Raw genomic sequence first — 13699 nt, forward strand, 5'->3', positions numbered from 1 at the left:
ATTTTCATGTTACTTTATTGATTTCAGATTTTCTGAAGCTGTATTTGGTTCTGCTCAATAGTAGCTCCTTCATAACAGAACACTTACCTGCTAGTCCAAACTTACTTTCAAGTAGAGGCATTGAGTCCTGATTTGTCTGGTAGTGCAAGAGAAAGTAATCTTGCCATCAGTTTCTCCTGGGCAAACCTACTGTATCTAGGGAGGCAATTGGATGCCAGTGGCGTACCAAGGGGGAGACGGGAGGGGCGGTCCGCCCCGGGTGCGAGCCCTGAGGGGGTGCTCCGGCGTCCCGTTCCCCCGTCCCCCGACGTCTGGTTCTTCCTCTCTGGCCTCCCCGCATCATTAAGAGTACCGAAGCAGCCTGCAGCAAGATCGCGATGTCAGCGATCTTGCACTGCTTCATGCTGTCCTCCACCGTGGTCCCGCCCCTCCAATGACGTCAGAGGAGGGGGGCAGGTCCGCGGCGGAGGACAGCACAAGCAGCTCAAGATCGCTGACATCGCGATCTTGCTGCACGCTGCTTCTACTCTAAATGGTGCGGGGAGGCCAGAGAGGAAGAACCGGACATCTGGATGGGGGGGGCGAGCGGTCCTTCGGGGTGGGGCGGGCAGGCAGGCCTTCAGGGGGAGATGCAGGCCTTAAAGGGGGGAGACAAGCCTTCATTGGGGGAGACAGGCTTTTGGGGGGGGGACAGGCAGGCAGGCCTTCAAGGGGGGACAGACAGGCAGGCTTTTAAGGGGGGGACAGGGGGTGGGACAGGCCTTCAAGGAGGTGCAGGCCTTCGGGGGGGGCAGGCCTTCTGGTAGGTGCAGCCTTCGGGGGGGTGCAGGCCTTCAAGGGGAGAGACAAGCCTTCAGGGGGAGATGCAGGCCTTAAAGGGGGAGGGACAAGCCTTCATGGGGGAGACAGGTTTTCAGGGGGGGGACAGGCAGGCAGGCCTTCAAGGGGGGGACAGGCAGGCAGGCCTTTAAGGGGGGGGGGACAGGGGGTGGAGCAGGCCTTCAAGGGGGTGCAGGCCTTCAGGGGGGGTGCAGGCCTTCTGGGGGTGTGCAGCCTTCGGGGGTACAGGCCTTCTGGGGGGGTGCAGCCTTCGGGGAGGTGCAGGCCTTCAAGGGGGGTGCAGGCCTTAAGGGGGGTACATGCCTTCATGGGGGGAGACAGGCTTTCGGGGGGGACAGGCCTACAAGGGGGTGGGACAGGCTTTCAAGGGGGGGGACAAGCCTTCAAGGGGGTGCAGGCCTTCGGGGGGGTGCAGGCCTTCAAGAGGGGTGCAGGCCTTCAAGGGGGGGGACAGGCCTTTGGGGGGGACCCTGGTGTAGAAGTGCACAGAGGGAAGGGGGTGTTCAAAGAGATGTGCATATGCCAGATTTTGGGGGGAAGAAATAATGGGTCTGAAAATAGAGGAGAGGGAGAGAGATGATGGACCATGGGATTTAGGGAGGGAAGGAACACAAAGGGAGAGAAATTGGACACAAGGGATGGTTTGGAGGAGGGATAGAGATACTGGATAGGAGGGTAATTGGGAAAAGAAAGGGAGAGATGGTGGTCCCTGGAGTGGTGGGGAAGGAGGGAGAGATGCCGGATGAAAGGGTAGTTAAGAAAAGGTGGATCTGTGGAGGGAGATGAAAAAAAGGAAAGATACCAGACTTCCTGGGGAAGGAAGGGAAATGGAAAGGGAGGACAGAGATGGCAGATAGATGGTTAGCATGAAGAAAGAAGGAGACCCTGGCAAGCAAGTTATCAGAAGACAACCAGAGCCTGGGACCAACAAGATTTGAAAAATAACCAGACAACAAAAGGTAGAAAAATTAATTTTATTTTCTGTTTTGTGATTACAATATGTCAGATTTGAAATGTGTATCCTGCCAGAGCTGGTGTTAGACCGCAAACGTGAGCTAGGATTTAACAGAGAGAGGAAAAGTGTGGTTAGGAGAAGCCAAAGGGGGTGAAAAAGCTATAAGAAAAAATCACCCAACTGGGCAGAAAAATCGAATCGAAAAACCAATTAAATAGGCTGAATCGAAATTTTTCTTCCTGAATCGGGCAGTTTGCACTACTGTCTCAGACTTTAGGACCTGGGATTGGGGAGAGATGGCATCCTCAGTACTTTATAATGCAAGTGAAATGAGGATTTGGTCAGACTTTTGAAGGGTCTGCAGAAGAAAAATATTGTATAGGCCAGGGACATGAGACAGCAGGAAATGGGAACTTTTCTTCCTTCTATTTTTGTGAATGGAAAGGCTGAGGATGTCATAGAATTCAGTTAAAATATGTGCTTTATAAAAAAAATATAATAATGTGTTTTATAAAGTTTATAAGCATTGCTGGCCTACCAAGTGAGGTGTTCCTAGTGGTGGTGGTGGTGGTGGCAGTGCGTCAATGTGTTGAGAGGAAGAGGTGGTCTGGGAAATTCTGCTGAGCAAACTCCGGGCCCATTTCCACCCCCCAGTTAGTCCACTCCACTCAACTGGTTCACACACTGAGTGGGTCTTTGGGAATTCTGCCTGGGTAGTTGTTTTGGGATCTCTTCCAGTGGTTTGTCAGTATCTCCTTGTGGTCCAAGGAAGGAAACTTTGTTAACCTTAGCATTGACCTTTTGTAACAGTGTTGCTTGTGTGGCATTAGGCTATCTAGTGATCGAAAGAAAAAAAACAGACCTTTGCACATTTTTGCACTATAGGTGGGTTTATGAGGAGATTCACATTTCCTGCACAGCTAAGTCCATGTGAAGTTCCCTTGTGTTGTATTTGACATCTAGCAAGGTCTCTGTTTGGAAGGAAAGATCTAAGCTTAAAAATGAAGTGGCCAGAAGTTATGGTAAAAGCAGATAGCTTAGCTGGTTTTAACAAAGATTTGGACAAATTCCTGGAGGAAAAGTCCATAGTCTGTTATTAAGACATGGGGAAGTGTCTGCTTGCCCTGGATCGGTAGCATGGAATGTTGCTACTCTTTGGGTTTTGACCAGGTACTAGTGACCTGGATTGGCTACCATGAGAATGGGCTACTGGGCATGATGGACCATTGGTCTGACCCAGTTAGGCTATTCTTATGTTATGTTCTCATCTGTAGGGGCCTTTGGTTTCACTTCTTATTTTAATGTATTTTTTTTCTGGGAACTTATCAGTGTTTTTTATAATGGGAACAAAAATGGAAGAGAATTAATGTGTGTGGAATGGAGGGGTAACTAATTTCTTCAGCTAAATAATTAAATCCTCCTCAACCAGACATAGGAGAACTCGCACACCATTCACACACCCTCCAACCAAAAACATCAAAAGAAATAAACTGTTCGACAACCTCCTAACACTCGACCCCCAACTCTACAACCTATTGACCTCGACCACAGACTACAAAACCTTCAAAAAAGAAATAAAAACCCTTCTATTCAAAAAACACATAAAACCGAACTAACACAATCAGAACTGTCCCAAGCATCACCTGCAACTACTCCATACGTACTTCTGATGTCATGACTATTCAGACATAATTTATGTTATGTTATGTTTGGAATAATGGTTACATATATGAGGTTCAATAAAAGAATATTTTCACTCCCTGTTTCTATTCTGACCATTTATACCAATTCATGGTTATTACAAAAAATATTTTTTACATGGAGGGTGGATGGGGGGGTGTCAAAAAATGATGGGCCCCGGGTGCCACATGCCCTAGGTATGCCACTGTTGGATGCTACTCCATGCATTTGGTGTGGGTTCAGGGATCCTGACCTAACCCTTGCTGCTTCTTTGATCCTTGTTCAGCTGTTTTGAAGCCTTTCAGCCTATCTCGCTGCTGTATTGGCTCACCCAGGTATTTTAGAGCCTTCTAGATCAGTGTTTTTCAACCTTTTTACACCTATGGACCGGCATAAATAAAAGAATTATTCTGTGGACCGGCGGTTGAAGAACACTGGGCTAAGTCATGGACCAGACCTGCCCATCTCTACCCAATTTCCACCCCAGACCCTGCCCCCATAATAGTACTAATTGCACCTTGCACATCCCGTGCCTCATCTGGAAGCCTTCCCTCTGACATTGCAACGTCAGAGAGAAGGCTTCTGGTTCAGGCGCAGGATGCCCGTAGGAGCCACTGCCCATAGCTTTGTGCACTGAATCAGTTAGGAAGAGGGAATTGGCTTGAAGATAACGCCACATTGATCGCACCGTGGACCAGCGGTTGAAGAACACTGTTTTGGTCTTGATGCACGTGCTGGCCCTGTGGAAATTTCTGTGGACCGGCACTGGTACATGGACCGGTGGTTGAAGAACACTGTTCTAGATAATCTTGCTGTTCCCAGTGACCTGTTCAGAAACGCAAGGAGCTGCAGTGGGAATCAAACCCCGTTCCCCTGTGTCTGAAGATACTGCACTAACCTTTAGGCATTAGAGGAAACCATTAGGCAGAGGAAACAAATAGATTTATTCACCAATAATGTATGCATCTGATCAATCTTTTGACCTTCAGCCCATAATTCTCACTCAGCCCTTTTCATGCTTGCAGTCATTTATAATATTGTTCCAATACATTTTCTAAACTGAGACTTTTAAGTTATTCTTACCTTCTGTGGCTGTCACCAATAAACAAACTTAACACATTCCCTGTGGGCAGCATATCGTACCTAGCAAACCTCAGTTCAATACAACTGTGCATCTTAATCAGACAAGCAAGGACAGACAAACTCTAGGGGACGACAGCAATAGCCCTCAAAGGAATAAAATCTGCGAACCGCATTTTACCCTTGTTATCAGCTTTGTTATTCCCATCACAATATGAAGGCTACTTTTAGAACCATTTTGTGTCTTTCCATATTACACCATGACAAACATTAATACAGTATGTCATCCTATAGTTTGCTGAACCAGCTGGCTTTAAGCAGTGCAGCATAATGTAGCAGCTAAACCAGATTTTATTTGAAATTCATAATGCATGGAAATATATGGATGTGCATTTAAAAAACAATGCCAATCATGCAAAAGTGACCACAAAATGGTTGGGGGCTCCACATTTATTTGTGCCAGCTTTTTTTGAGCATCAAAAGACGTCGGCTTCTAAGTTTTGGTTTTTGTTGTGTTTGATATGTTAGATATTTGTGGCCCGATTTTCAGATGGCGGGAGGTAGCCCGGCTACCTCCTGCAGTCATATCCGGCGACCGGCATTGAATTTCCGGTCTATGTTAAGCCGCATTTGACATAGCCAGCCAAGTCGATATTCATTGGCTGACTAGCTACTACAAATAATACTACTACTTATTTCTATAGCACTGCTACAGGTATGCCGCTCTGTACATTAAACATATACGAGTAAGAGACAATCGCTGCTCAATAAAGTTTACAATCTAATTAACACAGACAAACAGGACAAACTGGCTAAGTCATAGCGGCCGAAGATAGATCTGCTATTGAAGCGGACCTATCTGGCTGTCCAACAATTCAGGACACACTTTCTGGCAAATTCTATATAGTCTGCCTAAAGTTAGATGTCTAGATTGGCATGCCTAGTAGAGAATGACATGGTGGCGGTTTACCCGCGACTACTGTGTTTAGCCGCGGGTAACCCGCCAAAAACGGGGAATGAAAATTAGCAGCCTCTGTGGGGACGGGGACAAGGCCATCACCGCCCCGTGGAGCGGTGAATGGTCTTGTCACCACAGTGAGGCATAAAGGATCATGCGGTCCCCGCAGCCCCCACCCACCCACCCGCACACCGGCTCGATCATTTAACCAGCTTCCTCTCTCCACCTCACCTTAGTTTGCCGGCTTTCTTTTCGGCGACCGGAACACTTTCAAAAGAGCCACGCACGCGCGGCTGCTCAGTATTCAATCTTCTGCTCTGACCCAACCGGAAACAGGAAGTTGCAACAGAGCAGAAGATTGAACTTTGAGCAGCTGCGCATGCGCGGCTCTTTGAAAGTGTGCCGGTCGCCGAAAAAGAAAACCGGCAAACTAAGGAGAGCTGGAGAGCAGTAGCGTACCAAGGGGGGGGGGGGCGGGAGGGGCGAAAAAGGTAATGGCGCCAGGCTTTGAAGCACCGAGGCAGACCGCTTCACCCCCCTCCCAGCCGAACCCCCGCTGACCCTCCTATCTCTCCCCCCAAATGAACCTTTCCAACCCTCCCAGCGAAAGCAGCAAACCTCCCTCCAGTAGCGTCGGCTTTCTCCTCCCTCTGCCGCATCACTGATGACGTCATCAGTGACGCGGCAGAGGGAGGAGAAAGCCGCGAAGGAGGTTTTCTGCTCTCGCTGGGAGGGTCGGAAAGGTTCACGGAGGGGGGGAGATAGGAGGGTCAGCGGAGGTTCGGCTGGGAGGGGGGAGAAGCGGTCTGCCTTCTTCGGGCAGCAGCAGCATTTACAATTCACTGCTGTTGCCGGCTTCAGGCCTTGTCCTCTGCCGGGTCCTGCCTACTTCCTGTTTTCATGAAGACAGGACCCGACAGAGAGGAAGGCCTGAAGCGGGCAACAGCAGTGAATTGTGAATGCTGCTGCTGCCCGATGAAGTTCAGGACATCGGGGAAGGAGCAGGGAGAAATCAGCTGCTGGCTTGGGGGTGAGGGTAGGGAAAGAATCGTGGAAGTGGAGAAATTGGCACGATGGCTTTGTGGGGGCTAGGGGGAGAGAGAAAGAAAGGAAAAAATAAAGAGGGGGGGCCAGGGGGAGAGAGAAAGAAAGGCAGAAATAAAGAGGGGTCAGGGGGAGAGAGAAAGAAAGGCAGAAATAAAGAGGGGGTCAAGAGGGAGAGAAAGAAAGGCAGAAAGAAAGAGGAGGGCTAGGGGGAGAGAGAAATAAAGAGGGAGGCCAGGGGAAGAGAGAAAGAAAGGCAGAAATAAAGAGGGGGGCCAGAGGGAGAGAGAAAGAAAGGCAGAAATAAAGAGGGGGTCAAGGGGGAGAGAAAGAAAGGCAGAAAAAAAGAGGAGGGCCAGGGGGAGAGAGAAATAAAGAGGGAGGCCAGGGGGAGAGAGAAAGAAAGGCAGAAATAAAGAGGGGAGCCAGGGGGAGAGAGAAAGAAAGAGGGGGGGCAGGAGAAGAAAGAAGAAGGACCAGAGACTCATGAAATCACCAGACAAAAAGGTAGGAAAAATGATTTTATTTTCAACTTAGTGATCAAAATGTGTCCGTTTTGAGAATTTATATCTGCTGTCTATATTTTGCACTATGGCCCCCTTTTACTAAAACGCAATAGCGGTTTTTAGCGCAGGGAGCCTATGAGCATCGAGAGCAGCGTGGGGCATTCAGCGCAGCTCCCTGCGATAAAAACCGCTATCGCAGTTTAGTAAAAAGGGAGGGGGAATATTTGTCTATTTTTGTATAGTTGTTACTGAGGTGACATTGCATAAAGTCATCTGCCTTGACCTCTTTGAAAACCCGCGGAATATAAATAATAATTAACATTTTCTCTGCATACAGCGTGCTTTGTGTTTTTAAAATTTTATTGTTGGTAGATCATTTTGACTTGGCCACGAAGGTGAGGGGAGCTGCTGAAAGACATCTAGTAATCCTTGCAGGCTTGACTGTGCAGGGAATTATTTTTGTAAAATCATGTTTTGTTATGTGACTGGCATTATCTAGACTTTAATTTCTATGAATGAATAGAATGAAAATGATATAAAATTACTTGCTTGCGGGGATCGCGTGTTCCGGCTCACACAAGGAAGGAGGGGGTGAAAGGGAAAAAGTTTATCTTCCTTGGAAATAGATTCTGAAGTGACCTCATCAAAGAAGACCAGCACCAAATGTACAAGAAATCCCTTAAACAATGTCAAAAGAGCCCAAAATAGAAAACTGCTACTGCCTTGAGACTCCATTATTGAAGGAATCAACTTGAAATCACAGAAGAGACAGGAAAAGGTTAAATGCCTCATGGAATCCTCAGGTACAAAACACAAACCAAATTTTGAATGAAATCAGAGCAGACAGTAAGAATTATAAAATTGATGTCATTATCCATCTGGAAAAAAAGGCGTACTAGAAATAATGCCTCAGCAATACAATTTTCAGAAGTTCTATTTGCTCATGGTAAGGGAGAAGAGAGACTGCTAGTGATGGTGGGGGGACTGATAGAAGATATGAAAGAAGGGTGGTAGAAAGGAACAGATGGTAAAGGAGGGAGGGAAGGGTGGTGGTGGAAAGGAATAGAACAGACATTGAAAGAGGGTAGAGAGGAACAGACCCTGAAAGGAAATGTAGAAGGCAGAGTGGAGAGAAGATGCTGGAAGGGAAGAAGACAGATGCCAGACTATGGGGGAGCGGAGGGAAGAAGATGGGTGCTAGACGGGGATGGTGACGGGGCGGTGAATGGGATGGCAGTGGCAGTGACGGGGCGGTGAAAGGGATGGCGGTGACGGTGCAGTGACGGGGACAGATTTTTTTCCCGTGTCATTCTCTAATGCCTAGCCAATGTAGGTGCCTAATTTAATTGATTAATAGGATTAATCAGTGCAAGTAATTGGCACTGAACACCTCATAATTGGCATGCACATGGCATTAGGCACCTATATTTTGTGGGAGATGTCAGATTTGCTCTTTAACTATCCAGGGGGCAGTGTTTGAAAATCCTTTGAACCATAGAAGTTATGATCTAAGACATATTACCACGTGTAAGTCTGATCACGTGGTATATTTGATTAAATGTCCATGTCAAAAAATCTACCTCAGGAAGACTACTAAACAGTTTAATATACAAATGGCGGAACATAAATCTTGTTTACATCTTAAGAAAAAAGAAGCTCCACTGGTAACACATTGTTTAGATCATAAACATTTGTTTGATCAACTGCGGTGTATGATTATAGACAGAGTCACCAAATCAATAAGAGGTGGGGATAGGGGTAAAAAGCTATTACAGTTGCAACAGAGATGGATCGATCGTTTGCAAAGTTTGCAACCTAAAGGGTTAAATATGGCTGTCAATTGGCAGGTTTTTTTCTGAAACAGGATATTAATATTTACCTTTTTTTCAGAAACAGGATATTAATACTTACCTTTCTGTTGATTCCGCAAAATAACGATGAAAGAAAGTAGTTAGGGTAATTTTAACTCTTACAGTAAAGGCACTTAAATGTAAGCTTTATTTAAATACGTTGTATGACGTGCAGGTAGTTGTTAAAAAATTTTATCCATTAAAGTTGGCATTTTAACTTTTAATCTTTAAAACATAGGCAACACGCAAACCTGATACACTTCTGGTAATAGTTATACCCGGAAGTGACATATTTAGTTCTGAAGGTTGAAGTATTTAAAAAGGGCATGTATGAACATTTCGGTAATCATTTCAGGTAATACCTTCCCGGAAGTGATGTAAGACGCTTTCAGAGTCTTCGTGTTCGGTGTCTTTGGCAATCCTTAACGAGGGTGCCACTTTGCTATGTAGCATTGAAGAACTAAACAGGTACGCTCAGTATTGTAATATGTTCTGAGTTTGATTTTCGATATATTTATACATAGGAGATTAAGGTTAAGAACGTCGGCTTTTTGCATTAATTGCTGGTATACATAGGCAGCGGAGTATAATGGTTGAATTAATATAGTTTATTATAGTTGAACATGAGGTATAGTTATTAGCTATACTAAAATGCTGCATAAAAGAGGTAAAAATGATATATATATAAAGATTATATATATATATGAAGTAGATTTAATGTAGTTAAAAAATGTAAAATTTAAAATAAAAAATTCAAAACGAAAAATTCTTTAAAATAACGTGTTCATTTATAGTAGTAAAATTAAGTGGCTTAGGAGTAAAATGCAATAGAGTTTTACAACCTCAGGCGATTCCATGGAGCCTTCTTTAATTGTAAGAGTTAAATATAAGATATTCTTTTAAACAGTAGATGATAATATAATTGTATGTTATGCTTTATTGATAGTGCTGATAAACTGCGCTGCTCCTGAAGAAGCTCTATCACTTTTAGTGAGAGCGAAACAGAGATCTTCCGTCATTCTGTTCCATCTTCAGTTGGTCGGATTTAGAACCTACACCCGAGCTAAGTATTTGAATAACTTAATATATGCAGTAGCATAACAAATGGAATAAATGAAATAAAATAACATAATAAGAACCTAAAGGACCGATGATAGCTCACATGATAGTTATATGCTAAGATTTGTTTACTCCTAAGAATAATCCCCCTTATCCCAAAGGAATAAAGGGTGAGGGGGAGAGACGGTTCAACCAACAAAACGCTTAAAGAATAAATAATTGTGATAAAAGGAAGCCCTCAGTCACACAGCTAGCACAGGGGAATAAACCCTTGAGCTCCAGCTGTCACGAGTATAACCCACTAAAGTGTATTAACTGTGAAACATCCCTGGGTTAACCTTCTGTGAACTATATATACTAAACCAGTGCACAAACCAATGTGCTAAAGGTTGAAAATCAATAATAAATATAGCGAGTTGTAAGAACTGTCTCTGCCCCTCATCCGGGGAAAGTGAGCAACCACAATCAGCCAAGCAGGCACAGGTGAAAAACAAAATCAAATGTAGGAAGTACTTAACTTCTCCAGAGTAGCACAAAAATAGCCAGCCAAGATGAAGCTCGTCCAACGGGACTCCGTTTCGAGGATAAGAATCCCCTTCCTCAGGAACTGGCCAGGCTATGACCCAGGAAGATTTAAACAGGTCTAAACACCGGCCCCAGATAGGATTGCAAAGTTGAAGATGGCACTAGACCCGAATGGGAACGCCTCCTAGAATTTAACTGCAGCAGGAGGGTGCGACCGACGTTCATCTGTCACGTGACGCAAAACCCGGGAGTTTCAAAATATCCCTACCAAACTCCAAAACGTAAAATTAGCATTGATTAAAGTTGAAAAAGAAAAAAATGGTGGTAAATTGATGATGATGCAACCTCCCAAAATAACAGAAAAAACAACAAGAAAAAAGAATCAATGCAGATTAAGACCTGACTAAAGGTTTTTTGGAAAAGTTAAATAGCACAATGCCATTCTATATATTCATTGGCATTTAACTGTGAGCACTTGAGATCCTAATAATTTCTGGTTGATATACAACTCATGTTTGGACTCATGCTACAGCCTATTTTTTGAGGATTTCAGTGTGTTTCACAAGTTTTTGAAGTGATTTTTAGTACCTATATTTTGGTGCCAATTTATAGAATTGGCCACCTTAGTGCCTTACACATCAGACTCAATAGGCAACTACTTACGTTGCTTATACTGAAATTTGGGGATGCACGTAGAATCCAGCTACTGAAATTATTTTTCAGTCACTTGCATTGAATTTATGCCTAGTTCAAATGAATTTGAGCCATGTTGAATTGCTTTCAACATTTCCTTTGATGATAAAGGAAATGAACTTATCGGCTAGTAATAATAACTTTATTTTTGTATACTGCAGTACCACAGCAGTTCAGAGCGGTTTACAGATGAAGAGACTGTACACAGACAGTGATGTTACAGAAAAGACTTTCAAATTACATTAGCGAGTCATGAGTAGTCAGGTATATCTGGAGGCATATCAGAGATACAACAAGGCAGGAAGGGAGCCAGAGAAATTTATCAAAGAGATAGGTTTTAATTGATTTCCTGAAGGCTTGGTAGGAGGGTGCATTTGAAATGAGGGTGGTTAGACATATATTCCATTTGCCTGCTTGGAATGACAGAGATCTATCACGGAATCTCTTGTAGATACAGCCCTTCAAGGATGGGAAGGCAAATAGGTAGGCACTACACGTGTGCAGGTGGTGCCTGGAAATTCAAAATGGTGCGACAGGTAGATTGGGGATGAACCTGTTAAGGTTTTGAAGCAGAGGCAGGCAGACTTGAAGATGATCCTTGCCTCTATCGGTAGCCAGTGTAGTTTTTTGTAATACGGGCTTACATGGTCTGACTTTTTGAGACCATAAATGAGACGGACGGCAGCATTCTGAATGACTCTCAATCGATTGATGGTTTTCTTAAAGGATTTATAAGACCCTTGAGATTGAACAAACTCTTTCACTGAAGAACAGAAGTCATTACCTAATAAATACATGGGTTTGCCTATCTCTTCTCCAAACCACAGTATGAGCAGGCTGAACTTCCCCTACCTTCTCCAGCTGAAGTTTCCCCAGCTTAAGCTGCTAGAAGTGATCTGGGCAAAAGAATGAGCTACTGCCTGAGATTTTTAAACCTTACAGTTTGTTTTTTTTGTAGTGATAATCTAAGAGTAGCATAGATTTTATTCTTCTTTGCTAGAAGCATCTTTTCAAGCAACATAAACTGACATGATTATTTAGCAAAAAAAAAAGCTACTTTGAAGCATTAAAGAACAATTCAGTGTCTATAATTTATTATATATGGAATTATTCTATTCATCTGATGAAAAAATGAGAGGTATGGTAACTATCACCTTCTTTCAATTCAATAATTACTAAGGTTAAAATAGAATTTAATAAATTAATGATGACCTAATTTTTAAAAAAGCTATTGGAAAAAGTACAATTTTTTAACATAACATAACATCATGCTTCTATACCGCATAACCTTGTGTTCAATGTGGTTTACAGAAGTTATATAATTAACAAAGAAAAGATCATGAAAACAACTAGTTGACCAGATATTTAGAAAAAAAGATAAGACTTCAGTTGTGTTCTGAAATATTCATAAGAATAAGCTATCAATAGCAGTGAACGAAAATCCTGACTATATCTGACTATGAGGATGATTGACACAAGAACTGGATATTTATCTCCAGTGGTGTAGTAAAGGGGGGGGGCAGTCCGCCCTGGGTGCCATCTTGGTGAGGGCACAGCCACCCATCCTCCTTTCTGCCTCCCCCTGCTCCTTCCCCACCCCACTGCCGCAAATGCATGCCGCTTCCCTTTCCCCGTATGTCTGTAACACTCCTGGTGTGAGCAGCAATTCCCAACCTGCCATTGCATCAGTGTTAGCTCTTCTTCTGATGTCACTTCCTGGACTCGCGCCTAGGATGTGGCATCAGAGGAAGAGCCGATGCAGGCGAGATGGCCGGTTGGGGGATTGCTACTCGCACCAGAAACATAATAGAGGTTATGGGGGAAGGGAAGCAGCGTGCGCACGGCAGGAAGGGGCGGGGAAGGAGCATGTAGAGGTAGCGGTGAGGGGTGGAGAAGAGGGCAGAGGAGAGGCGCCACTGCCCCGGGCGCCTCTCACCCTCGCTACACCACTATTCTAACCAGTCTTGTCCTTTCTCATTTCCCATTGAGCAAAGTTTCATTTTCAAGTCCACATCATGACCTGGGCAAACTGTGGAAAGCTGCCACTGTGTCAAGTACAGTAAAACCTTGGTTTGCGAGCATAATTCGTTCCAGAAGCATGCTTGTAATTCAAAGCACTGGTATATCAAAGTGAATTTAGGAAATAATGGAAACTCAGACAATTCATTCCACAACCCAAAAACTTTAATACAAAATACTATACGTACTTGTATTGCAAGACCTCGCTCATTTAGAACAGTCACTACACTCCTGCAGCCTCAGAGAGAGAAGAACCATTGGCTCAGTTGTGATGATACGACGCGTGTATACCGTATGTACTCGTATTGCAAGACTTTGCTTGTTTAGAACAGTCACTACACTCTTGCAGCGTCAGAGAGCGAAGAACCATCGGCTCAGTTGTGATGTGTGTATACTGTATGTACTTGTATTGCAAGACATTGCTTGTTTATCAAGTTTAAATTTAATCAAATGTTTTGCTTGTCTTGCAAAACACTTCCAAACCAAGTTA

The sequence above is a fragment of the Geotrypetes seraphini genome, chromosome 1 (assembly GCF_902459505.1).
Source record: "Geotrypetes seraphini chromosome 1, aGeoSer1.1, whole genome shotgun sequence".
Taxonomy (NCBI): domain Eukaryota; kingdom Metazoa; phylum Chordata; class Amphibia; order Gymnophiona; family Dermophiidae; genus Geotrypetes; species Geotrypetes seraphini.